The following is a 10,042-nucleotide window of genomic DNA, read 5'->3' as shown; positions in this document are numbered from 1 at the left end:
TAATTATGAGTGACATTTCAATGACTATGAGTGACACTGTCTCGTGAGCAAAATGAAGCAATGAAGAGGGAAACAATAATATCAGAAATTGCACACATTTGAGGAACGAGAAACTGAGTTAACTGCTGCAAAACGTAAGAAATATAAACAACTTTCATTGATCAGACTCTAGCTAAAATTACAGAAATTAGATAAAGCAGCTTGGAAGTGGTTGAAAATGTCATTATAATCAGCTGAGTGACTCATAGTCTCACTCAACAGCCACCAGTGACCTGAGCTGTAACACAACTGAAAAACAAAGCAGAGACCTACTGTGTGAGTGACAGGGGTACAGGCAAACTCAGAATAAGTCTAGAATGGAGTGCATTTGCTAGTAGGTGTCTGGGTAGGGACCTGCTTGAGATAAGCCACACTTCACACATAGAACTGGGTAAGCTCTCCGGTATGTTTGCACTCTCTGTTTTTATTAGTTTAAATGGTTAAAGTTCTCTGCAGTTTAAAATGCCCTAATAAATTGAAAGTAATCAATGGCATTTATTTGAACGTCGTGAATAAACACGGCACAGTTTATTCTATTTAATAAGAAGCTGGTGGGGTTTGCTGTGCCGTGCTAGCTGCCCTGACCCGGGCAGACTGAGTGTTTCTGAATAAGTGAAAGATCAGCCGTGGCCTGCATATGCGGCTTCTTATCTCTTTTCCTCTACTTGTGAGGAAGAGAGTGACGCTCTGAACAAACTTAAGGAGGCCCGATTAGGGGGTGGGTGGGGGGCTCCTTTACCAAGCAATAATAAAAAAAAAAACTTTCCAGTCGCTTCAGAGACCCTCGGCCGCTCCCAAGGCTTCACCTATGAGAGATAACTGAGATACGGTGGAAGAGCTGCGCGTGGGGGTGGGGGCTCAGGCTGGAAGCATCTCAATTTAGCGCACACAGACAGGCTCTCTCTCCCACTGACCATGACCAGTTAGTTGTACATGAGGCAATAGCAAAGTTACATGAGGTAATAGCAAAGTTTCACTAACCTCACAGAAGGGCCCTCCACCTCTAGTCTGTCCAGGCGGCCCCGATGTCACGGACTTCTCTCCGTCGGCTACGGTAAGATATTTCATGCTTCAAAGGGGGCGGTAATAACAATAGCTAGCACATGGTGCCCCAGCCGATGAAAGCCGGTGGACGGTGCCGTAGTTAAAGGCTGCGCTACCCTCTAAAGATGATGACATGCTGAGCGCCCAAAATAAACTGCGCGCGCTTCCGCGCAGTGACGTCCCACCGTGATGACATCACCCGTCCCTGCCAGTAACAACCGAGCCGCGGCAGTTTATTCAACCAGGATACATAGCACAAAAGCTGCCTGCAGCCTTAGCTCAGCTGACCCCCAAGCCTGCTAGAACAGCGCTCATAAGCCACGGGCGGCGCAATGCCACAGACTCTGTTTTAAATCAGGCTTTACAGTCAGGCTTGACAGTGACAACCTCAAATACTGATAATGCACTTAGCTTTTAAATATGCTGATTTGCGTGACAATCCTTTCACATGCGGTAATGTAACTTAAAATGCGTTAGTGTCACACCGGATGTGTGACACTTGGCAGGGCTGTATTACATCAGGCACAGAGTCCTGGTATGGGTGCTTTTGAACATCCTCAAGTTCCTGAGAGTGGATCATCAGAGTCTCTCCGGCACCACATCGTGCGGAAGTACCAGCAGGTAGTGTGCTGAAAGATGGAGAGGGAAGGAATAGAACAAGTAGGTTTGGAAGACGTATTTACACCCCGATGAAATATGATGGATTTGTATGTGATAAAATATGATGTGTTTGTATAGTTAGTTTTCTTATTATAAGAAAGGGGATGTGTAGTAATTGCTTGTCTCTTTAAATGCTTTGTGGAGTTTGTATGATGTAATGGAACCATGTATGTAGAATGGAATGTATTCTTTTGTAACTGTGTAGAATGGTACATTCATTCTCCCTGAGACCACCTATGGGCTGCATGCATTTTACCTGGATCTTACTTCTTATTTAAATAAATTCAGAATTCACTAATTTCAAGAAGCTTCTGTTTGATTTCAACTCTGGAGAGTTCACTACATAAACCTTCCCCAAATTCTCCTAAAATGTTTTATTTATTTGAAAAGACTTCTTCCTTTACAAATAAGCAAAAAGAAAGTCCGTATTATTCTCATAGACGATTCAGTGAGTCTGAGTCTCATTACTATATATCTCAGACGTTTTAATTGACAGTTTTCCTAACTGAAACTCTGAAATATAGGCTCGACGGTACCAAATATATCAGTACAGGTTTCCAGGAACTGGGACACCACCACCCACGCTCAAATAATTTATTTTCTTTTTTTAAATTGCCCAACCTAACATGGCCGTCGATAAGTCGCTCAGTGTGACGCCTTCGCGTGCGACGCCAGAAGGTTTGACAGTTGCTTTTGTTTATAGTTTTGGTGCCGGCAGCGCCAATGTCTCGCTTTGTGACGTCACCAAACATCACAGAAGAAGCCGTGTATTTCCACACTTTGCCCGTTTCTTAGCAGAATCTGAGCCTACCGAGACCAACACCCGGTGAGTGTGTCTCTTAGTGCATGGGGCGTGTGAGGAAGAAACTGCTTCTCCGCCCCCGGGGGTGGGGAGTGGTATGGATAGAAATGCAAAGACCTATCGCGAGTGAGTTCTTCTGGCCGGTGCGGTATTGACATTTTACTTTAAGCCTCTCGAGTGTCGTATTTCATTCATGACAATGCTTTAAATGGAGAAGAATAAGTTCATGAAGATTGGGCGCAGCTAGAGGCGGGGTTAAGTTGCACACATTTAATGAGCTCAAGATCGGTACATTGACTACCATTAAAATTAGGTAATAGTAACAGCTGATATTTCCTTACTTTGAAGTGTAAATATAAGAGCTATACTTAAAATAGCAAAGAAATAACGTGCATCTTACAAGTTAGGTTTACTCTAAAAATGATGTGAGGTGCTAGGGCATGTGTCGTTTATTTTGCAATATAATAAATGTTAAGTTGTTGCAGAATTCTTGTCCTGCATATTATTGTTAGAGGTGTCTATATCGATTCTATTATGTAACGTATACATGATAATATGTCTACAAGGATGCATGTTTGTAGGTAACCTCCTTTTATTTATTATAAGGGCAGCAGCAGGACTTTTGCACAGCGCAAGCTAATGCTCCTTCCTCCCTTCAATCCCCGCATTCTCTCCTTATGGAAATCCTCACATTTCACAGAGGAATGCAAGGACCCAACACATCATTCCCCTTATAATATAAAGGATTTAATAACACGAATAAAAATATTAACATAAGTACAGCACAAATCTTTCTATCATGTGTACATGGAAGCACATTTGAAACCTCCAAGAATAAAATCTTGCAATTTGTTCGGAGGATTCCTTCTCCTTGTGGACACTCTCCTTCGCATACGCCCTTCTATAGCTCCATCACACCTCTCACCATTACTACAAGCATACATCTTATTCCCACCTCCAATCTTTTCCCTTCCTATGTCATGAGCCATTGCAAGGTTATCCTTTTTTCAGCACTTACCATCTTCCAATTTAACAACACTCTTCCTCACGACCACCAGTTTTTTGGGTGCAGAGAATTTAGATACACCTTTCGGTATGATCCTAGGAATTTTAATTCTCACGAAACCCCCTACAGTCATTTTGACATCTGTTCTTGTTTCCTGACATATTTGGTCTGAGCTTGTTCTCTCTTCCTACCTACATCGTCCAACTTATCCTTGGAAATGGAAAATTCTCCCATTCACTGTCTTATCATTTTGAACGCAGGAACTCTGTCTCTCAATAATACAAAAGGTGATACACCTGTCTCTGAGTTGGGAACAATAACTTCCTTACTTTCACTTTACAATTAAATCTATTAGCTATAGATAACTGAATATTATCATTGAGTACTCTATTGACCCTTTCGATTAAACCATTACTCTTGGGATGGTATAAAGAAGTTCTAGAGTGCTGAATTCCTAAAATGCTTAAAAACTCAAAGAGTTCTAAGATGTAAACTGACAACCATTGTCTGACAGGATCTCCTCAGGAATACCTTCCTTATCAAAAAGGGAATCCAAAACCCTAATGATTTTAGTACTATTGGGACATTTCACAAATTTATTTTCTGGCCAATGGCTGTAAAAATCCACCACTATAATACCATACTCTAACACTCCATCAGTAAAAACAATGGGGCCAATAATATTGATTGCCAATTTGCTCGAATCTTTGAATGGTACCTCTATTGCTTCCACAGGACTAGGAACAGTAACCTTGGATTTATCACTGCCGGCACAATTAATGCAATCCCTTACATAGTGCTCTCCACTCCTATCCAACCCAGGCCACCAAATATTCACACGTATCCTTTTCATCGCTCTCATACCTATGTCTCCCATGAGCTAATGCCATAACCCTACTTCTCATTCCCTCCGGCACCACCAGCACACTAGACTAGACCAAAAGCCCATTAACTAAGGACAATTCTTCAAAGATGTGCTTATACACATCACTTTTCACACCATTAGATTTCTATAATGACCAGCCTTTAAGAATGGCATCTTTTTCTTTCTTTAATTGCTCATCCAAATCACAAGCAGCAACCCATTCATTCTCTAATATGGCCCCATGACAATTTTGTTCTACACACACACTAAATCTGCTTCCACTCCAACTTCAGCCACGGTATCATCGTTCTCACGCTGATCGGATCACTGACATAATATTGACTACAAAAATATAGGCATTTAAAATATCGACTCCAAAATATCGACTACAAAAATATCGAAGTCCTATCTACAAACAAGTACAAAAATATCGAATCAAAAATATCGTTTAAAAATATGTACTTTGTAAAAATATCGAATTTATTAAAATTAATGTAAAATTTAAAAAATATTAAATTTAAATAACTAAAATATACTTAAAAATACTTAAATAACCTTAAAATTATTAAATAATTAATTGAAGTTATAAAAAAAATAATACAATTTTATTTCTTAAAACATATATATTAACATAATATTATTAAAAAAGATACAATATTATTACCGTAGCATAGCAAGAGTGTTAAAATTACTATTCCCACTCCAATGAGTGCAACAGTAGGGAAAGCGTTGGATAGCGTAGCGGTAAAAATTACTATTCCCACTCCAGTGAGTGCAACAGTAGGGAAAGCGTTGGATAGCGTAGGGGTTAAAATTACTATTCCCACTCCAAAGAGTGCAACAGTAGGGAAAGCGTTGGATAGCGTAGAGGTAAAAATTACTATTCCCACTCCAGTGGGTGCAACAGTAGGGAAAGCGTTTGATAGCGTAGGGGTAAAAATTACTATTTCCACTCCAGTGAGTGCAACAGTAGGGAAAGCGTTGGATAGCGTAGGGGTAAAAATTACTATTCCAACTCCAAAGAGTGCAACAGTAGGGAAAGCGTTGGATAGCGTAGGGGTAAAAATTACTATTCCCTCTCCAAAGAGTGCAACAGTAGGGAAAGCGTTGGATAGCGCAGGGGTTAAAATTACTATTCCCACTCCAAAGAGTGCAACAGTAGGAAAAGCGTTGGATAGTGTAGAGTTATAATTTACTATTCCCACTCCAGTGGGTGCAACAGTACGGAAAGCGTTGGATAGCGTAGGGGTAAAAATTACTATTCCCACTCCAGTGAGTGCAACAGTAGGGAAAGCGTTGGATAGCGTAAGGGTAAAAATTACTATTCCCACTCCAAAGAGTGCAACAGTAGGAAAAGCGTTGGATAGTGTAGGGGTAAAAATTACTATTCCAACTCCAGAGAGTGCAACAGTAGGGAAAGTAAATACTTCATATATTATTTAAAAAAATATAAATTAATATCTATAAAAAATTAATTAAAAGTAATTACCAATTTAATATAGTATAATAATTAATCAATTAAAATTACAAATTATAATTATTACTATTAGTTACCTATTAATCCAAATGAATTACAAATTAACAATTAATTAACAATTAAAAATTAATTAACAATTAATTCAAATTAAATAAATTGAATTTTTTAATTAATTATAAATAAATTACTTCCCACCCAATTCCCCTATAAACCCACAACCTGCTACAGAAAATAAATTAGTAAAATTAACATAATTAGCAATTAATCAATTAAATAAAATTAATTGGCAATTTAAATTTAATTAATTACCCATAAAAAATTAACAATTAATTCTAAAAAAAACAATAAATATTTTTACATATTTAATTAATTATAAATAAATTACTTCCCACCCAATTCCGCTATAAACCCACAAACCGCTACAGAAATTAAATTAGTAAAATTAACATAATTAGCAATTAATCAATTAATTAAAATTAATTGCCAATTAAAAGTTAATTAATTTCCAAATATACATTAATTAACAATTAATAAAAAATGAATGCCAATAAATAAATTTACATATTTAATTAATTATAATTAAATTACTTCCCACCCTATTCCCCTATAAACCCACAACCCGCTACAGAATTAAATTACGCAAAAATTAAAAAAACAAAATTCATTAATTAAAATTAATTATAACATAAATACACACTTTTCACACATATAATAACATAAAAAAACACTATAAAAAATTCGATATTATTAAAAATTCGATAATTTTAATAACCTATATTATATACTTCGATATTTTAACTTGCTATATTTTTAACATTCGATATTACATTTCTTACCTTAAAAACGATATTTTTGATGTCTATATTCTGTCCATTCTATATTTTAAACTCGATATTATGTCCATTCTATATTTTTTACTCGATATTTTGACTGTTTACCAATCATATTGGTGATGTCTGTATTGCCGTTTGGCAAATCTTGGTGTGGCATGTTCCATAATTTTAGCGGTAAAAAGTTGAACGAGAGGTTTGTGATCAACTTGTACAGTGAAACGTGCGCCCCACAAGTACATTTTAAAATGTGCAATACCCCACAAAGACGCTAATGCCTCTCTCTCGATTACCGAATAAGATGACTCCGCTCCCTTCAAGCTTCTAGAGGCAAAAGCTACAACTTCATCCTTGCCATCCCTGCATCGCGTAATTACAGCACCAAGGCCCATCTGACTGGCATTAGTCATGATGATACTTTTGTCCTGTGTATCAAACGGTTGCAAAGTTATTGCATGCATAACCTACTTTCTAATATATTCAAATTCTTGGTTTCCCCCCTCACGCCACACAAACTGAACATTCTTTTTTAGCAGATTCTGCATGTTGAATCTTTTTTCAGCACATTTGGTAATGAATCTGGTGTAAAATCAATCAGGCCCAAAATGGATCGTTATTGATCTTTGTTCTCTGGAGGTTTAAAATTGCCATTTGCATCCACTAATTTGGACTTGGGCCCTACACCATTTTCTGACAATTTGTAACCTAAATATTCAATGCTGAGTAAGTTAAATTTGCATTTACCCACACCCAGTGTCACCCCTTCTCTCTTAAAATGGACAAAACTTGCAGCACCCTCCTATTGCGTTGAACCTGGTCCATGCCAAATACTAAAACATTGTTCTGGAACGCAATAACTCCTTCTAGACACTTGAGTAAATGTTCTGCAACCCTCTGAAATACGACTGAAGCCAATGCCAACCCAAATGGCATACGTTTGAAACAAAACAAACCTGGGGTTATGAAAGATGTTAGGTGCCTAGCGCTAGGATGCAAATCAATTTGACGAAACGATGAAGTCATATCAAGGAGACTTAAAAATGCTGACTCCCCCCCCACCCCCCTTCAGAGTGGATACCATTTCTGTGCTATAGGGAAGGTGGGGCTGATCAATCCATATATGATTATTAAGATCTTGTAAATCCACACACATATGAACAAAACCGTTATCCTTGTGTGCTAAAATAATGGAGGCTAACCCAGTCTGGACATTCTATAGGTTCAATGGGATGTATGATGTAACAACGACCCCTGGCACAACAGGAGTCTTTACAATGACTCCTTAACAACGACTTAGTATGAATCAAGAAAGTTTTAACAACAACTATGTTTTACAACGAATACGCCTTTACCACGAATGCCTTTACCACAGTATCACAAAAAAGTATCTATTTTAACGGTAAGTATAAACCCTTGAATATATAAGTAATGGGTTTGTAGGAACCTGTAAAATAGTTACATTTTCGTGGTAATGGCATGTATTGTAAAGACATATGCGTGGTAAAAATAATATTGGTAAGTATTATACACTATCCATATATATATATTTCACTGAAAAAACCATAGGTTTTAGGGGTGTTATAGTTAGCTGGACATTTCACTCGTACAAAACCATTGAAATTCCTCCGTTATAGTTAGTTGTACTAAGTATAACTCGTGCGCTCGCAATCCACTGCTGATGATGTCACATATTACATCATTCATGACATGGTCAGTGACATCACTGATGACATCTCAAATTACATCACTGATGACATCACTGATGACATCATCCAGTGAATGTGGTTTGGTTCGATATTTAAATAAGTATTATATATATATATATATATATATATATATATATATATAGTTAGGATTTTTTCTCTATGGGATTTTTGAAAATTCTATGTCTAATAACTTTGGCGTTTGTGGACGGAATTGGCTGAAATTTTCAGGAAAATGGCACATTTTGTTTCTGAGCAGCCCTTGAAAATTTGGGGGGGGTTCGTCAAGGGGGGGGCCGAGAAAAAAGGGGGGTCCCAAAACGTGTTTTTAACATTGAGTTTTCCATAGGGCGGTTGGCCTCACTTTTAGCCCGAACGGCTGAATGGATTTGCACGAAACTTGGCAAAATTGTAGGGACTGGTAGCCCGATGTGCCTTTGCTAGGTCTCAATATATGTGCTTCAGTGGATTTTGAGAAATTAACGTTCAAAAAAAGATATATATCTGTAACAGCGGACCGGGCAGCGCTCCGGTTCGCGGACTTTACGCGTTACGGAGCTTTGTGAAGCGAAGCTGATTGGTTCTCTGGCGTCTGTGAACATTCCAAACAGTCCGTAGCGGCCGCCATCTTGTCTCTCGGTAGGATCGAGAGACAAGCGGAGGCCAAAGCGAAGGGGCAAATGACCATAAGGGGGCATAGTAGATCCTCCCTGACCCTCTAGGTTTGATGTGGAGGTTTTAAAAGGGCCCCGCGGGACAAAAAAAAAAAATAATAATAATAATCGAACGGCTGAATGGATTTGCACGAAACCTGGTAAAATATTAGGGACTGGTAGCCCGATGTGCCTTTGCTAGGTCTCAATATATGTGCTCCAGTGGATTTTGAGAAATTAACGTTCCAAAAAAATATATATCTGTAACAGCGCTCCGCTTCGCGTAACGGAGGTTTGCGAAGCTGATTGGTTCTCCGGCGTCTGTAAACATTGCAAACAGTCCGTAGCGGCCGCCATCTTGTCTCTCGGTAGGATCGAGAGACAAGAGGAGGCCAAAGCGAAGGGGCAAATGACCATAAGGGGGCATAGTAGATCCTCCTTGACCTCTTAGGTTTGATGTGGAGGTTTTAAAAGGGCCCCGCGGGGCAAAAAAATAAATAATAATAATAATCGAACGGCTGAATGGATTTGCACGAAACTTGGCAAAATTGTAGGGACTGGTAGCTCGATGTGCCTTTGCTAGGTCTCAATATATGTGCTTCAGTGGATTTTGAGAAATTAACGTTCAAAAACAAGATATATATCTGTAACAGCGCTCCGCTTCGCGGAGCTAAAATTATCTCTGTATTACCTAGCTGTTGCTAACACCAGTTAGCGACGGCTAGTAGGAGATAGCGACCATCTTGGGCCCCACTTTGCATGTGAGTGATATTTATCACTAATGACATGCAAAGTGGGCATGCCAAGATGTTAGCGACTGGAAACAGTCGCTAACATCGCTATCTCCTATTACCAACTTTTGGAAATATTCGCGATAAGCGCGAATATCTCCAAAAGCTACCACCTGCCCTGAGCAGTTCTTAGCCATGTTATCCAATGGGAGGTGGATAACATGGCTAAGAG

General features: G+C 38.6%; 1 protein-coding gene across 6 annotated transcripts in view; it reads left to right on the top strand.

The window, feature by feature from the left end:
* Positions 1 to 2,423: 2,423 nt before the first annotated feature.
* UBN1 (ubinuclein 1) overlaps positions 2,424 to 10,042 on the top strand; it is an 810,192-nt gene continuing 802,573 nt past the window's right edge. For 5 of the 6 annotated variants that reach the window (XM_078662914.1, XM_078662913.1, XM_078662915.1 and 2 more), the window contains exon 1: positions 2,424 to 2,569. The gene's annotated coding sequence lies outside the window, so the exon portion shown is untranslated. Of the gene's footprint in view, positions 2,570 to 2,627; positions 2,859 to 10,042 lie in introns of those variants that run through there. The other variant, XM_078662911.1, reaches the window with a different exon arrangement.

The sequence above is a fragment of the Lissotriton helveticus genome, chromosome 10, assembly GCF_964261635.1.
Source record: "Lissotriton helveticus chromosome 10, aLisHel1.1, whole genome shotgun sequence".
Lineage (NCBI taxonomy): Eukaryota > Metazoa > Chordata > Amphibia > Caudata > Salamandridae > Lissotriton > Lissotriton helveticus.
This window is presented reverse-complemented; position numbering and strand designations above follow the sequence as displayed.